We start from the raw sequence: 16271 nt of genomic DNA on the forward strand, positions 1-16271 counted from the left end.
AAGGGGAAACAAGGGAATCTTCGCCCTTATCAGAGGTGGCTAGGAGAGGAAACAGCATATATACTCAGTGGGGTATAGGCATTTGGAGTAAGAAGGGGGGGGGACAGGGGGAAGGAGGGAATGTGAGTGATGGAGGAGAGGATGGACCATGGCGGGGGGGCTGGTCACATATAACACATTTTCTTTTTTACTTATTGCAAGGGGCTGGGATTGGATGGCCTGTCCGGGACCACAGGGCCAGGTGGATTCTGGGCCTAAGGGGTAGTATGGGGCCTCAGGGCCCCTTGGCCCCAGGACCAGGGATCTGTCTGCTGCGCCACTCAGCTACCCTACAGCAGAGTCAGAGTGAAAGGAGAGAGAAAATATAGTACATGGTAGTGGAGAAATACAAAAGGAGGGCGTTGTGATCAGCAATGGCAAGGGTGGAAAAATATGGAAGTAACTTTTGTGATGGACTTATAAAGAATGTGATCCACCCACAACAGAGTTGCTGGTGTTGGAAAAAAAAATAAAGTGAGTTAAATTAGTTAAACTAAAAAAAAGAAAAAAAAAAGAAACCAGGAGGGATGGGATTTCAGGGAAGCCTAGAGGGATTTGCATGAACTGATGCTGAGCGAGATGAGCAGAACCTGAAAAACATTGTACACCCTAACAGAAACATAGGGGTGATGGTCATTCCATCAGTGCAACAATCAGGCACAATCTTGGGGTATCTGCAATGGAGAATAACATCTGTATCCAGAGAAAGAATTGTGAAGTTTGAACAAAGACCAAAGATAATTAACTTTAATTAAAAAAAAAACTTACCTTATTATGTAATTTTGCTATCTCTTATACTTTATGTTTCTTTCTTAAGAATATGTTTTTTCTCTTTAGATCAATGTATACCATGGAAACAATGTAAAGACTAACAGACTGCCTTCTATGGGGGGGGTGGGGGGGGGAGGGGAGCAAGATTAGGGGAAAAACTGTAAAATTCAAAAATAAAATAAAATAAAATCTTTCTTAAAAAAATGAATTGTTCATTTATTGGACACCCACTATGTGCCAGACACTGTGCTAAGCTCTGGAGATTTCCCTCTCCCCAAAATGCCAAGTCAGTGGCCTCAAGGCTATTACAGATGCAAAACAAGCTCTATATGAGATAAATAGGAAGGGAAAGCAAGAGAATTAAAAGGGGCTGGGAGAACTTCCAGTAAAAGGTGGGATTTTAGATGGAAGTTAATAGATGGAGTAAAGAAAATACTTTCGCAAAACTATAATCCTGTATGATTTCTCTGTCATCACATTCAACTGAGATCAATGTATAACATGGAACCAATGTAAAGACTGACAGAATGCCTTCTGGGAGGGGTGGAGGGAGGGAAGCAAGAATGGGGGGAAATTTGTAAACCTCAAAATAAATAAAATCTTTCTTAAAGCAATGAGCAGAAAGTTGGAGACTCTCCTGCCAGGAAATGACAAGAGACCTGACAGTACTGCACAAGGATGAGTCTGAGCAGTTTTGGGAAGAGATATTGTGCAACTTTCATGATTATGTCACAAAGTAGGTTAATAATTTCCCCTATTCTCTGTTTTCGTTTAAAAGAGCAATTTCTTTGCCAGTTCTTTGTGGTCATTTTCGAAATGGCTTCCACTTTAAGATTTAGAGGTAAGATCTTTCAGAATAAAACTTTTAAGGGGTGGCTAGGTGACACAGTGGATAGAGCACCAGCCCTGGAATCAGGAGTACCTGTTCAAATCCAGCCTCAGACACTTAATAATTGCCTAGCTGTGTGTCCTTGGGCAAGTCACTTAACCCCATTGCCTAAAAATAAAAAAATTAAAATAAAAAAAATTTTAAAAGAATAAAACTTTAAAATGTCTAACCTTTATTTTCTATCATTTTATTTTAACCCTGTATTTTAAAGTTTCTTACAGTTTTAGGGTTGACACAGATTAGTTCGAGGCAGGAAGGAATGCCAGAGAAATTGCCTGTAGCCAAGAGATGGAATCCTTATGTGGCACTGTCAGGAGGCCAGTGTGTGAACCAAAGAGGAGTAAGGTATAATAAGAACATTGAAAAGGTCAGGATGGGATGAGCTTATGAAGGGATCTGAAGGCCAAATTCAGCATTTTGTATTTGCTCCTGTAAGTGACAGGAAGCCAATGGAAGCCTATACAGTTCCTAGATACTTAATAGGGAGGTGTTGTCAGGAAAAATCTCTTAGTGAAAACTACTAAGTTATTCTCAGTGAATCAGACAGAACTTGGGGCTAGAGACCCAATGTGTGAAGAAATGAAGTAGCTCCTCTTGGGCAGGTTAAAAAAAATGTCAAAAGAATAGGTTAATGGGTATACTCAGGTATGTGGCCCAGGTCTTCCAGACCTAAGAAAATAAACAATTTATTTGAGGACTAAAAAAGAACATTAAGCAATACAAGGGGCAGTATGGTTGAAAAGAAAAGATATTTTGAGACTGAGGACCTGGAACTGAATCCCAACATCCCAAAACTATCTGCAAACTTAGCCAAGTCCCTTGACCTGTCTCAGACTCAGTTTCCTTACCTGTAAAATAAAGGGATTGGGATGAATTATTTCTATGGTTTTTTCCTATATAAATCTATGGTCATGAAAACAGTCATCAGTCTTAAAGCCTGGAAGGTCTAAAGCTCTTTCTTAAAGCAGAGGGGAGAACCCCCAACAGGAAGCTCCTAACTCCTCCAGTGGTGGATGATGTGCTTTAGGGATTAATAACTGAGAGAGTACTTCAAGGCATAATTATGACTAGGAGGCAGAACTCAATTTGACTGATGATAGAAGCACAAGCAAAGAGTCTCCAGGTGGCAGCTAAGGAAGAAAAGAACAGGGAAATCAAGACTAGGCAACCTTACCTCCAATTCTGCTGAAGTCCTAGTTTAAGGGCAAGGAGCTTCCCACTAAATTGTTTCAGTACTCACACAAATGAACTTCCTTTCATTATTTTCAGAGCACGAATATCCCTTGTGCGGCACTCCTCCACCCCCACCCCAGAACATTTATTCCCTTTCCCCACTAGTAGATGGGGTCGACAAGTTTTTTAAAATATTAAGTTTTTTTAGTTTTTTAAGATATTGAGAAAAATTGTGATCCATAGGTCTTCCTGTGCCTTGTAATATTGTATTAGCAAACCACATTTGGGATTTCTAGTGGCTTGGTGTGTATGGATAGACTCTGCACTAAATAGGAGCTGAATGCAATCCCTTCCAAGTTTAAACTCAATTGTATGGTGACCAGAGAGTCAAAGGATTAGCCTCAACTCTGTGTGGGGACCAGTTATATTTCTGTTTGGGGTAAATGCAAACAGTTGGAGAATGGGGAGAATGTGGTAAATGAGGATGGTGTGTTTGGAAGAACACCTGAGAGCCTGAGAGCCCTACAATCAAATCCACAGTGCACAGTCTATTACATTTCTGACTCAACTGATATCATTGGATCAAGTTCAAGCTGTGCATATCAAAGACTATAGAGACACACTGAATAATTTCTTACTCATTTTCCTCAAGCACTAGTCTGCAATTTGGGAAGAAGTTTTAATTTTTTTTTCCTGTGCAAATTCTACTAACAACACAGGCAAAATGAGCAAGTGTAAACTAGACTCTAAATAACAAAATATTTTTTGCTACAGGTATTCTGGATCTATTCTGATGAACTGTGAATTCGGACCCTATGGTTACCCAATTATTAGAGCCTGAAGCTCAGCTCAATGGCAAAACTTGACCCTCATCAAGGACTGTTAATTTAGCTTAGGGCAATAATGAAGGGATGCTGTACCATGCCCTGAATTGGTGACAGCTGCAAAATGCAGGCTAAGGTTAACAAGAAAAAAGATATGTCATTATACTATTCAAATAACAAATAGAATTCCTAAACAATGGTTAATAAACCTGTTACTATCAAAAAAGGGAATAAATAAAATTATCCTTACCAAAGTGATAGCTGAATGGACTGAGGACAAATACAAACCACTGTTGAAAAGGAAGACACCTACAGAGAAATAGAGTACCAACTGATTCATCCTTCCATGACCTAGTACCAACCCTTCCCTAACAACAAGAAATAGAGTACAGTCTCTTAGCCAACCAGTATTTAACAAAAGGGGCACCTAGGCAACACAGAAGATAGAATGCCAGACCTGGAGTTAAGAAGACCTGAGCTCAGATCAAATTCTAGCTCCAAATAGTGACCCTGGGCAAGTCTCTTAACATTGCCTCAATTCCACACAGCACTGTCCATAATAGGTCTCCCCGTGTTGTTCTAGATCTCTGAAATGCTGAGAGGAGCTGCATCCATCATAGTTGATCAACTCACAATGTTGTTAATGTGTACAATGTTCTCTTGGTTCTGCTACCTTCACTCAGCATCAGTTCCTCTAATTCTTTCATGCTTCTCTAATAGTACTCCATAACATTCCTATATCATAACTTATTTTGCCATTCCTCAATTGATAGGCATTCCCCCAATTTCCAAATCTTTGCCACCACAAAAAGAGCTGCTATGGATCTTTTTGAACATGTGGAACTTTTCCCATTTTTTTTATGATCTTTGGATATGTGTCCTTCTTTCTCAAGGAAGACCATGATATCAGGGAGGTGATGCTATGGCATGTGAATTAGATTTGAGTGAGAGGGTGCTGTGCTAAGTCACGAGCCTCACTTTTGACATCTGGGTCCAGTGACCAGATATAATCAGAAAAAAAGAAGATAGCCCTGAATTCAAGGCAATGTGAATCAAGTGAATTGCCAAAGTCATGCAGCTATAAAGGGTCTGGGGTCACAATTAAACAGGATGGGAGAGGAGCCTAAGGAGGTACTGTGATTACACTGCAGTCTTTCCTGGAGGCATAGGTGTGAAGTAGATTGGGTATTTACTAATCCTCTTCACAGTGCTTCTTTAGGACCATCTTTGCTCTGAACAGTTTAAATTTTAAACTTGTCACATCCCTCTTGAAAGCTGTAAAAATAATAATAATAATAAGGGCAGTGTTCAGTGACCAGCACATAGTCTTGCATGCTTGGAACTTCAACCCAAACAGTACTGATTATGAAACCTAGTCCCTGGGTTTTGGAAACAATACTAAGCAGAGAAAACCCCCTAAAATAACCAGTCTGTAATAATATACTATAGAGCATCTCCTCTCTTTAAAAATTTTATAATTACCATAAGGCTTTTGAGATTTTTATGGAGATTGAGTTTTGTCACTGAGCACTGCCCCAACTATCCCTATAAGTAACCCATTTTGATGATTAAAATACTTACAATCAATCTGGGGCTCCAAAGTTCTTTTTTCAGTATCAAGTTGAACCCCTGGTTTGAAGGAGCCTTGCCCACTGAAGGGGAATTCCCATTAAGACTCTGGGGGGGGGGGGGGCCACAAAGCCAAGATGGCAGCATGAAGGCAGCATTTCCCAGAAACTCCTTCCAGCCAAAACTTCAAAAAGCCACCAAATTATGACTCTAGCCAAAATTTAGAGGGGAAGAACCCAAAGAAAGGCTAAGTGATACATCTTCCCAGTCCCAGATAACTTAGAAGTTCCACTGGAAAGGTGTGCTTCACCAAGACCAGGGATTGGAAAAAAGTTGCTGCCACTCAGCCCAGCCCAGCCCAGCCCAGGGATCACCACAACAGCTTGAAGGGGCCATGAGAGAACTCTGCTACACCAGAATGACTGTGGAGTGAGGAGCACTGACCACAGAACCGGCAGCAAGAATAGGGGAAAACCAGCCTGCACCTCCAGAACACAGCCCACAGACAATAACGGGTCAAGGGAGATGGCAGAAAGCTCGCTGGCCTCCTTAGGGCAGGATTCTGCTGTTTGCCCACACTCAGATATAGGTTGCAGTTTGACCTTCCATACTAAGATAACAGGGCCCCTCCTCACAGATCCAGGAAAAAGGAGAGTGTGGTCATCTACATATCAAAGCACAGGCAAGAGAGCTTATGGCCATGGAGCAATAAAGGACCCAGTGGGGGTATACCAAAAAGCCCCCGATGCAGATATCCCAATAATATTCAAAAGGTCAGGAAGCACCCCAAAACCAGGCACAGGTTGGAGAAATTGAGTAAAAAGAGAAAAAAGGAGGAACACCATTGAGAAATTCTTTGTCTATGATCCTAAAAAGGATCAAAATACTCAATCTGAAGATGAGGAAGTTCAAGCTCCTTCATCTAAAGCCTGCAAGAAAAACAGAAATTGGGATTAAGTGTCTGAGGTCAGGGGGACGGAGCCAAGATGGCAACAAGAAAGGATTGAGTCTTAGGCACTCTCTGATAAAACTCGAAAAGCTAAGGACTCTAAATAAATTTTCCAGAGGCAGAATCCACAGAGGGAACCAGAGAGGCAGTTCTCCTACTCAAGGTAACCTGGAAAAGAGCAGAAAGGCTCTGCTGCCCAGGGTTGGAGGGGTGGCCACTAAAGGGGTGGCCCGCCAGAGTGAAAGAACCTCAACCTCCCGGAGGCAGCCCCAGAGCGCTGGGAGCCCCAGCTCACAGCAGCGGGGGAGTCTCCTGAGCTGCACCCTGAGGAACACTGGGCACAAAGTGGGAGAACAGCAGGGGACCTCTGCCAGAGGGAGCACGTGGAGCCCAGCTCTCAGGGCACACAGCCAGCAGCATAGTCTTTCAGCAGCCTAGATCTAGGAAACAGAAGCAGGTGGAGCAGGTAAGCAGGAGCCTCCAGGGCATGAGCCCATAGAGCTGAGGGAGAGGAGTGAAGAGAGACTGCAGAGCTCTATCCTCTGCCCCTGGAACAGGACTCTGGGGCTCTGACCACATTCAGATCCTGATTGCAGTCTAGGGCCCCCCATAGAACAACAGGCCCCCCCCACCTCAGCCCCGTGGCAGAGGGGGGTGCATATGGTCATTCATAGACCAGGAGAGAGGACAGAGCCTCTCACGCTCAGACCCTTGTGGGAGTGTCCCAAAAGCTCAGGAAGCACCCCAAAACCAGGCCCAGGCTGGGAAAATGAGCAAGCAGAGAAACAAGAGGAACACCATTGAGAAATATTTTGCATATGAGCCCAAGAAGGATCAAAATACTCAGTCTGAAGATGAGGAAGCACAAGCTCCTGCATCTAAAGACTCCAAGAAAAACAGAAATTGGGCTCAGGCTATGACAGAGTTCAAAATGGACTTTGAAAATCAAATGAGGGAGATAGAGGAAAAATTGGGAAAAGAAATAAGAGAGATGCAGGAAAAACATGAAAATGAAGTCAGCAGCTTAATCAAGGAAATCAAAAAAAAAAGGCTGAAGAAAATAGCATGCTAAAAACCAGCTTAGGTCAAATGGATAAAACAGTTCAAAAAGTTATTGAGGAGAAGAATGCTTTAAAAAGCAAAATTGGCCAGATGGAAAAAAAAGAGATAAGAAAACTCTCTGAGGAGAACAAATCTTTCAGACAAAGAATAGAATTCTGGGAGATCGATGAATTTACCAGAAATCAGGAACCAATACTTCAAAACCAAAAAAATGAAAAATTAGAAGAAAATGTGATATATCTCACTGAAAAAACAACTGATATGGAAAACAGACTTAGGAAAGATAATTTAAAAATTATTGGAATACCTGAAAGTCATGATCAGGAAAAGAACCTTGACATCATTTTCAAAGAATTACTACAGGAAAATTGCCATGATATCCTAGAAGCAGAGGGCAAAATAGAAATGGAGAGAATCCACCGATCCCCCCGAGAAAGAGATCCCAAAAAACCAACCCCTAGGAATATCATAGCCAAGTTCCAGAACTCCCAAGTCAAGGAGAAAATATTACAAGCAGCCAGAAGGATACAGTTCAAATATTGTGGAGCTGCAGTCAGGATCACACAGGACTTAGCAGCAACTACACTGGAAGCTCGTAGGGCTTGGAATATAATATACCGGAAGGCAAAAGAGCTTAGAATGCAGCCAAGAATGAACTGCCCAGTAAGGCTGAATGTCCTCTTCCAGGGAAAAAAATGGACTTTCAATGAACCAGGGGAATTTCAAATTTTCCTTTTGGAATGTCCAGAGCTGAACAGAAGGTTTGATCTTCAGATACAGGACTCAGGTGAAGCACGGAGATTGGAGGAGAGGGGGGGAAATATGAGGGACTTAGTGAGGATGAACTGCATGTATTCCTGCATAGAAAAATGACACTGATAATACTCATATGAACCTTCTCAGTTAATAGAGCAGGTAGAGGGAGCTTTTATAGTTGAAGCACAGGAGAAAGCTGAATTTGAACATAAAATATGGTGTAAAAATGGAGTCAATAGAAAAAAAGGGAAATGTAATGGGAGAAAGAAAAAGGAGAGGGGGAATAGGCCAAGATATTTCATATAATAAGATTTTTCTTTATTACAATGAGCTATTGCAATGATATGGACGGGGAGAGGCAAGGGGGAATGAGGGAACCTTTGCTCGCATCAGAGGTGGCTAGGAGAGGAAACAGCATATATACTCAATGGGGTATAGACATCTGGAGCAAGAAGGAGGGGGGAACAGGGGGAAGGGGTGGGGATGTGAATAAAGGAAGAGAGGATGGACCATGGCAGGAGAGAGTGGTCAGATATAACACATTTTCTTTTTTTACTTCTTGCAAGGGGCTGGGATTGGAAGGCCTGTCCAGGACCATAGGGCCAGGTACATTCTGGGCCTAAGGGGTGGTATGGGGCCTCAGGGCCTCTTGGCCCCAGGACCAGGGATCTGTATGCTGCACCACTCATACCCTACAGCAGAGTCAGAGTGAAAGGAGAGAGAAAATATAGTACATGGTAGTAGAGAAATAAAAAAGGAGGGAGTTGTGATCAGCAATGGCAACATTGGAAAAATATGGAAGTAATTTTTGAGATGGACTTACCATAAAGAATGTAATCCACCCATGACAGAGTTGTTGGTGTTGGAACAAAGACTGAAGCACATTTTTTTATTATTATTATTTGGGAGAGGGTGCAGGGCAAATGGGGCTGGGTGGCCTGGCTAGAGCCACATAGCAGGGTGATATTTGGGTGTCTGGGGCCAGATTTGGACCCGGGTGCTTCTGGCTTAAGGTCCAATGCTCTGTCCACCACCCAGCCACCCTTACTATTATTACTATTTTACTTTATTTTGGGTCTTTTTTTTTCTTCTTTTTGGTTTTTACAGGGCAATGGGGATTGGGTGGCTTGCATGTCACATGGCTGGGTAATTGTTGGGTCTACAGGGCTGGATGTGGGCTCGGGTGCTCGTGCCTCCAGGGCTGACGCTTTGTCCATTGTGCCACCTGGCCATACCTACAATTAGTACTATTTTTTTTAAATTTTAATGTTTTTTCTCTCCCCTTTACTTTATCGCTCAAGCAAATCTATATTCATGGGGGGGAGGGGGTACTGCATTTACTCTTAAACAAGAATATTTTATTAATGTAAAAAAAATTGTACAAAATGGAAAGAAAAAAGAAAAAAAAGAAAAACAGAAATTGGGCTCAGGCTATGACAGAGATCAAAAAAGATTTTGAAAATCAATTAAGGGAGGCAGAAGAAAAATTGGGAAAAGAAATGAGAGAGATGCAGGAAAAACATGAAAACCAAATCAACAGTTTAGCCAAAGAGATCCAGAAAAATGCTGAAGAAAATAACATGCTAAAAACCAGCATAGGTCAAATGGATAAAACAGTTCAAAAAGTTATTGAGAAGAAGAATTATTTAAAAAGAAGAATTGACCAGATGGAAAGGGAGATAAGAAAGCTAAGGAAATGCAAAAAAAAAAAACCTAAAAAAAAAAAGAAAGCTAAGGAAAACAAATCCTTCAGATGCAGAATGGAGCTAAAGGAAACTGATGACTTTATAAGAAGTCAATACACAATACTTCAACACCAAAAGAATGAAAAATTAGAAGAAAATGTGAAACGTCTCGGTGAAAAAACAACTGATCTGGAAACAAATTCAGTAAAGATAATTTTAAAATTATTGGGATACCTGAATGTCATGATCAGTAAAAAGAGCCTTGATCTCATTTTTAAAGAATTCCTACAGGAAAACTGCCCAGATATCCCAGAAGCAGAGGGCAAAATAGAAAATGAAAGAATCCATCGATCTCCCCCAGAAAGAGATCCCCCCCAAAAAAAACAAACCCCAGGAATATTATAACCAAGTTCCAGAACCCCCAAGTCAAAGAGAAAATATCACAAGCAGCCAGAAGGACACAATTCAAGTATCGTGGAACTGCAGTCAGGATCACACAGGACTTAGCAGCAACTACATTAAGGGCTCATAGGGTTTGGAATGTAATATTCCGGAAGGCAAAAGAGCTTGGAATGCAACCAAGAATCAACTACCCAGCAAGGCTGAATGTCCTCTTCCAGGGGAAAGGATGGACTTTCAGTGAACCAGGGGAATTTCAATTGTTCCTATTGAAACAACCAGAGCTGAACAGAAAGTTTGACCTTCAAATACAAGACTCAGGTAAACCATAGAGAGCAGAGGAGAAGGATAAAATATGAGGGACTTGATGATGAACTGCATGTATTCCTGCACAGAAAAATGATACTGATAATATTCATATAAAACTTCTCATTTAATAGAGCAGGTAGCGGGGCAGCTAGGTGGCGTAGTGGATAAAGCACTGGCGCTGGAGTCAGGAGTATCTGGGTTCAAATCCGGTCTCAGACACTTAATAATTACCTAGCTGTGTGCCCTTGGGCAAGGCACTTAACCCCGTTTGCCTTGCTAAAAAAAAAAATGTAAAAAAAAATAGAGCAGGTAGAAGGAGCTTTTATAGATGACACAGAAGAGAGAGCTGAATTTGAAGATATAATATACTGTAAAAATGGAGTCAATGGCTAAAAGGGAAATGTAATGCCAATAAGAAAAAGGAGAGGTGGAATAGGCTAAGATATTTCATATAATAAGGTTTTTTTATTGCAATGAGCTATTGCAATGATATGGAAGGGGGGAAGGTGAGAGGGAATAAAGGAACCTTCTCTCTAATCAGAGGTGGCTCAGAAAGGAAATAGCATACACACTCAACAGAGCAAAAAGGAGAGAAGGGAGAAAGGGGGAAGGGAAGGATGTCAGTGATGGAGGAGAAGGTACATCATAGGAGAGAACAGTGAGATATGTGTTAACATTTTCTTTCTTACTTCTTGCAAGGGGCTGGGATTGGGCAGCCTGTCTGGGACCGCAGGGCCAGGTGGCTGCTGGGTCTCAGGGGTGGTTTGTGGACTCCAGGTCTCTTGGCCCCAGGGCCTGTGATCCACTGCACTACTCAGTCACCCTACAGCACATTTTAGAAGAGGGACAAAATGAAAGGAGAGAAAATATAATATATGGTAGTGGGGAGGAATGGATGGAGGGAATTACAATTAGCAACAGCAACAGTGCAAAAATATGGAAGTAACTTTTATGACAGATTTATCATAAAGAATGTGATCTACCCAAGACAGAGCTGATGGTATCAGAACACAGACTAAAGCACATTTTTCCCCCTTTCCTTTATTTTCATGAGGGTCTATTGGAGGGGCGATATAATGTTTACTCTTAAACAAGGATATTTCAGTAATATGTAAAAAAATGTCACTTGTATAAAAATTTAAAAAGGAAGACTCTACTTAAACAACTTTTCATAGTTCTTTTCATCCTCTGCAAATATGAATATCATTCTTGTGCAAGGGCCATGCTAATTTTTTTTATATTTTTTCCAATTTTAGTCTATATGTTGCAAATCAAATTATTTTTCTTGTTAAAGATGAGTTATTGGGTATTCTTTCATATTCACTCAATATACATGATACAATTACATTCTTAATATGTACACCAAAAGTTTACATCCAAATGACTGGAGTTCCCTTCTTCTAGTTTGGAAGGCTTATTGCAATAATATAATGGTACCACTGCTCAAAGCATTTTTGGATCTTCAGGGTTTTCCTTATATTATTTTAAATATTTGAATATATAAAAAGACAGACAATATTTCAGCTTTAAGAATGGATTTACCCCAGTAAATATTAAAAAGACAAGAAAAGTCAGCTTTCAGAAGAAAAAATGTAAGCTATCAATAACCAAAATGGAAGAGGGAGGGGGAGAGTAATGAAGCAACAATGAAACTTTTCTTAAAATGCACAGAACTAAGCAAGAGTTAGTTCACAAAAGGAAACAAACAAGCAGGCCAGGTTTGCTAATACCTTTAAAAATGTACATATGCTTTAAAAGAATAATGTAATATTGTTTCACATACAATCCTTTTCTATGTTGTTGTTGAATATATATAGAAATGATCCTATTAGTATTTATTCAGCACTTAATAAAGAAAATTTAAATAAAGTGAACTGATTTATTTGGAAGGATAATTGCTTAAAATTATTAAAACACATTAAAACACAACAATAAAAAAATTTAAATAAAGTTCATGGTTTTTGAAATACATTTTTTTATTTTATAATTCAAGCCTTATCATGAGCTTTGGACAAGGTTCTAAGATGCATGAGCTCAACTACCAAATTGAAAAGGTTGTGGTTCTAGTCCAGCAGCTCACAAAAAAACATTAATGCAGCCTGGTGTTGCTGTGCATCTGCCACACCAATTACATTGAGCCTTGACACACACCTAAATTAATGACTCCCTTGGGACAACACTACTCTGGTTTATAGGTTTATGAACAAAACATGCCCTGAAACAATTTCTACTTATACAACCCAGACTTTTGCAGATAAACAATACAATGCCAATCCCAGAGTCACGAAGTCTTAAAATGTTAGATTCTATTCCTAGTCTCTTTGGCCTACTTCATTTTCCTTCATAAAACATACTTCTAACTAAATTTATCTAATTGAATTATTCTCCTCTCTTCACTCTTCCCTGTAATCACAATAACGAACCAGTCATCAGTCATTTATATTTATTAATTGATTTACTGATTCCACTTCATATAAGACTCATCAGGATATAGGCATAGAAGCATAGAGATTTTCCCAGTTAAAAAATCTGGCACAATGGCTAGAGTGCAGAGTTAAGACGTCAGTTTCAAAAACCAAAAAGACCTGAACTCAAATGCAGCCTTTAACATTCACTAGCTATGTGACCCTGGGCAAGTTACTTAAAGTTTCCAAATCTCAATTTCCTCATCTGTAAACTGAAGCCAATAATATGAACAATACCTTCCCCACAGGATTGTGAAGTTTGAGTTATTTAAATTATAGCTATTATTCAATTCAATAAGTATTTATTAAATATATAGTGTGTGATAGTATATGTGCAGCCAGGTGATACAGGAGATACATCATCAAGTCAGAAACAGGAAGACTCATCTTTAGGATTTCAAATCATTTAACCTTGTTTGCCTCAATTTCCTCATCTTTAAAATGAATTGGAGAAGAAAATGGCAAACCACTCCAATATCTTTGCCAAAAAAAAGTCCCAGCGGAGTCACAAAGAGTTAGAAATCATTGACAAATGACTGAAAAACAATAAAACTGAAAAAAGCAAAACTGAAACTGTTCCTGTCCTCAAAGAGCTAACATTTTGGGGAGGTAGGTACAAAGGAAAGGAGAAAAGAAGCATTTTGCTAAGGGTCTCCTCTGAGTCTCTCAATGATCTTGTAAGACAAGTGTTATTACCATTCTTATTTTACAGATGAGGAAAATGTGGCTTATAGATTAACTGACTTGTTGAGGATCATACAGCTAGCAAATAACTCTGGTCAAATCTAAACTCAGGATTTCCAGTCTACAGACATGATTCTCTAGTCATGAAGTCACCTACCTGTCTGTTTTTTACACACAAGTAAATGTAACATTTATATGAAGAAATACATAGTAATTTCAAGATGCAAATGTGAGGACCTGTAGCCCCAAGACAACAATCATATGCCAACTTAAGTCTCCTGAGTGGTTCCTTTCAAAGAAAGATTTGTACTAGATTATGTTAGTTGGAGAAGGAGGTGTTTGTAGTAAATTCAATCTATCAAGCTGCTGCCTAAAGATGGATGACAATAGGCAAGTAGTAAAAGAAATAAGCAGGGACATCAGAAAGTTGGCATGTGCTCCCCGACAAACCTGGAAAATAGGACAGGTCCATGTCTCTGATAATAAGGAAGCAAAAATCTTGATAGAAGACTTCAGTAGTCATGTCAATAACAAGTGATTTAAGAAAGAAATCACTAAATTCTTATTTTAAAAAAAAAGAAAAAGGGGGAAATTGTGAGGAATATGTGGGTATGTTTGGCTTCCACAAGTACGTGAAGGGAGATTGTTAGTTTACATTACAAAAACTGGGGGGTCTGCCTATATTAGTGCCTATGGGTAGGTATGTGAGTGTAAGGCAAAAGAATTGGCCCCAACCTGATCAAAACCTGAGATTAGGGGCAGCTAGGTGGCACAGTGGATAGAGCACACTGGCCCTGGAGTCAGGAGTACCCGAGTTCAAATCCAGCCTCAGACACATAGTAATTACCTAGCTGTGTGTCCTTGAGCAAGCCACTTAACCCCATTGCCTTGCAAAAATTTAAAAAAAAACAAAACCTGAGATTAGATCAGGTCTGTCCCACCTATTTCTGAGTTAAACTAGGAACTATCCTCCTTTGAGCATGCTCAAGGAGGTTACTGTTCCCTCCCCTGTACTCAGTAGTATAATGAACAGGGCAGGGAAAATATATGGAGGCAAATGTATCAATTAGATTGTGACCCCAGTCAATTATTGCACAAAGGGGTCGGAACATGCCTTTCAAAGTGCATATTAGACCTAGCATTTCCAGGATTTAGCCCCTTCTCCCCTTGAAAGAGGTAGTCCTCTTGTTAATATCTTAATAAAAGCCATTTTTAATCAAAAAAAATTGAAATTATACTCAAAGGACAATAAAATATGCATACTCTTTGATCCAGAAATATTACTACTAGGTCTATATCCCAAAGAGATCATGAAAAAGGGTAAATAAAAAACCTACATATACAAAAATATTTATAATAGCTCTTTTTGTAGTGGCAAAGAATTGGAAAATGAGGGTATGCACATTAATTGGGGAATGACTGAACAAATTATGTTTTATGAATGTAATGGAGCACTACTGTTCTATAAGAAATCATGAGGAATGGGATTTCAGAGAAGCCTGGAAAGAACTGCATGAACTGATGCTGAGGGGAAGTGAGTAGAACTGAAAGATCAATGTATATGCTAAAGACAACATTGTATGATGATCAGCAGTGATGGACTTGTTCTTCTCAGCAGTACAAAAACCAAAGACAATTCTAAAAGTCTTGTGAGGGAAAATACCATCCATATCCAGAAAAGGAACTGTGGAGTCTAAATATGGAACAAAGCTTATTATCTTCAATTTTTAAAATTTTTTTCACTTTGATTTGATTCTTCTTTCACATTGTGATTAATATGGATATATGATTAACAAAAGTCATACATGCATAAACCTTTATTAAATTTCTTCCTATCAGGGGTGGGAGGAGAGAGGAAGAAAAATGTAATACTCAAAAGCTCAAGAAAAAATGATTGTTAAAAACTATCTTTGCTTCTAATTTGGAAAAATAAAAATAAAAAATGAAATAAAAAATGTATAATTATCAAAACAATCTGTTTATAGGTTAGGAAAGAGTGTCAGATCAAGAAAATACATTAGGCACAAATACACACTAGTAAATGACTAGTATTTGATAAACCCAAAGATCCAAATTTTGGGGGATAATAATTCAACATGAGTAAAAATGGCTGGGAGAACAAGAAAGCAGTTTGGCAGAAACTAGACAAAGACCAACACCCCTTCACCATATACTAAATAATAATGTCAAAGTGCATACAAAATTTTGACGTAAAAGATAATATAATAAGTAAATTAGAAGGGCAGCTAGGTGGTGTAGTAGATAAAGCATCGGCCTTGGAGTCAGGAGTACCTGGGTTGGAATCCAGTCTCAGACACTTAATAATTACCTAGCTGTGTGGCCTTGGGCAAGCCACTTAACCCCATTTGCCTTAAAAAAAAAAAAAAAAAAAAAAAAAAAAAACCTAAAAAAATAAGTAAATTAGGGAAGAATGGAAAATTTTACCTGCCAGATTCATGGATAATGGAAAATTATGACCAAATGAGATAAAGGGGATGATAGAAAGTAAAAAGAAGAAAATGTTGATTACATAAAATTAAAAGACTTTATTTAAAAAACAAATTAAACTAATGCAGCCAAAATTGGAAGAAAAATCAGAAACTGAGAAAGGATTTTGCAGCAAGTCTCTCTGATAAAGGTCTCATTTCTCAAATATATAGGGAACCAAGCCAAATTTTATAAAAATATGAGACAGTC

At 39.3% G+C, this 16271-nt stretch overlaps 1 protein-coding gene, 1 long non-coding RNA gene and 1 other non-coding gene across 4 annotated transcripts in view; all 3 read right to left on the minus strand.

The window, feature by feature from the left end:
* The window catches only part of LOC141522575 (uncharacterized), a 369684-nt gene that overhangs the window by 257359 nt on the left and 96054 nt on the right, over positions 1 to 16271 (minus strand). The gene's annotated exons all lie outside the window — the stretch shown is intronic.
* Positions 1 to 16271, minus strand: part of FUT8 (fucosyltransferase 8) — a 268893-nt gene that overhangs the window by 242614 nt on the left and 10008 nt on the right. The window contains exon 1 of one of the 2 annotated variants that reach the window (XM_074236101.1): positions 3947 to 5163. The exons of the other annotated variant lie outside the window; for it this stretch is intronic. The gene's annotated coding sequence lies outside the window, so the exon portion shown is untranslated. Of the gene's footprint in view, positions 1 to 3946; positions 5164 to 16271 lie in introns of those variants that run through there. 2 annotated transcript variants of the gene reach the window in all.
* On the minus strand, positions 11597 to 11702 carry LOC141523160 (U6 spliceosomal RNA). Its single transcript, XR_012478361.1, has one exon. It is a non-coding gene; the product is annotated as a U6 spliceosomal RNA (small nuclear RNA).

The sequence above is a fragment of the Macrotis lagotis genome, chromosome 4, assembly GCF_037893015.1.
Source record: "Macrotis lagotis isolate mMagLag1 chromosome 4, bilby.v1.9.chrom.fasta, whole genome shotgun sequence".
Taxonomy (NCBI): Eukaryota; Metazoa; Chordata; class Mammalia; order Peramelemorphia; family Peramelidae; genus Macrotis; species Macrotis lagotis.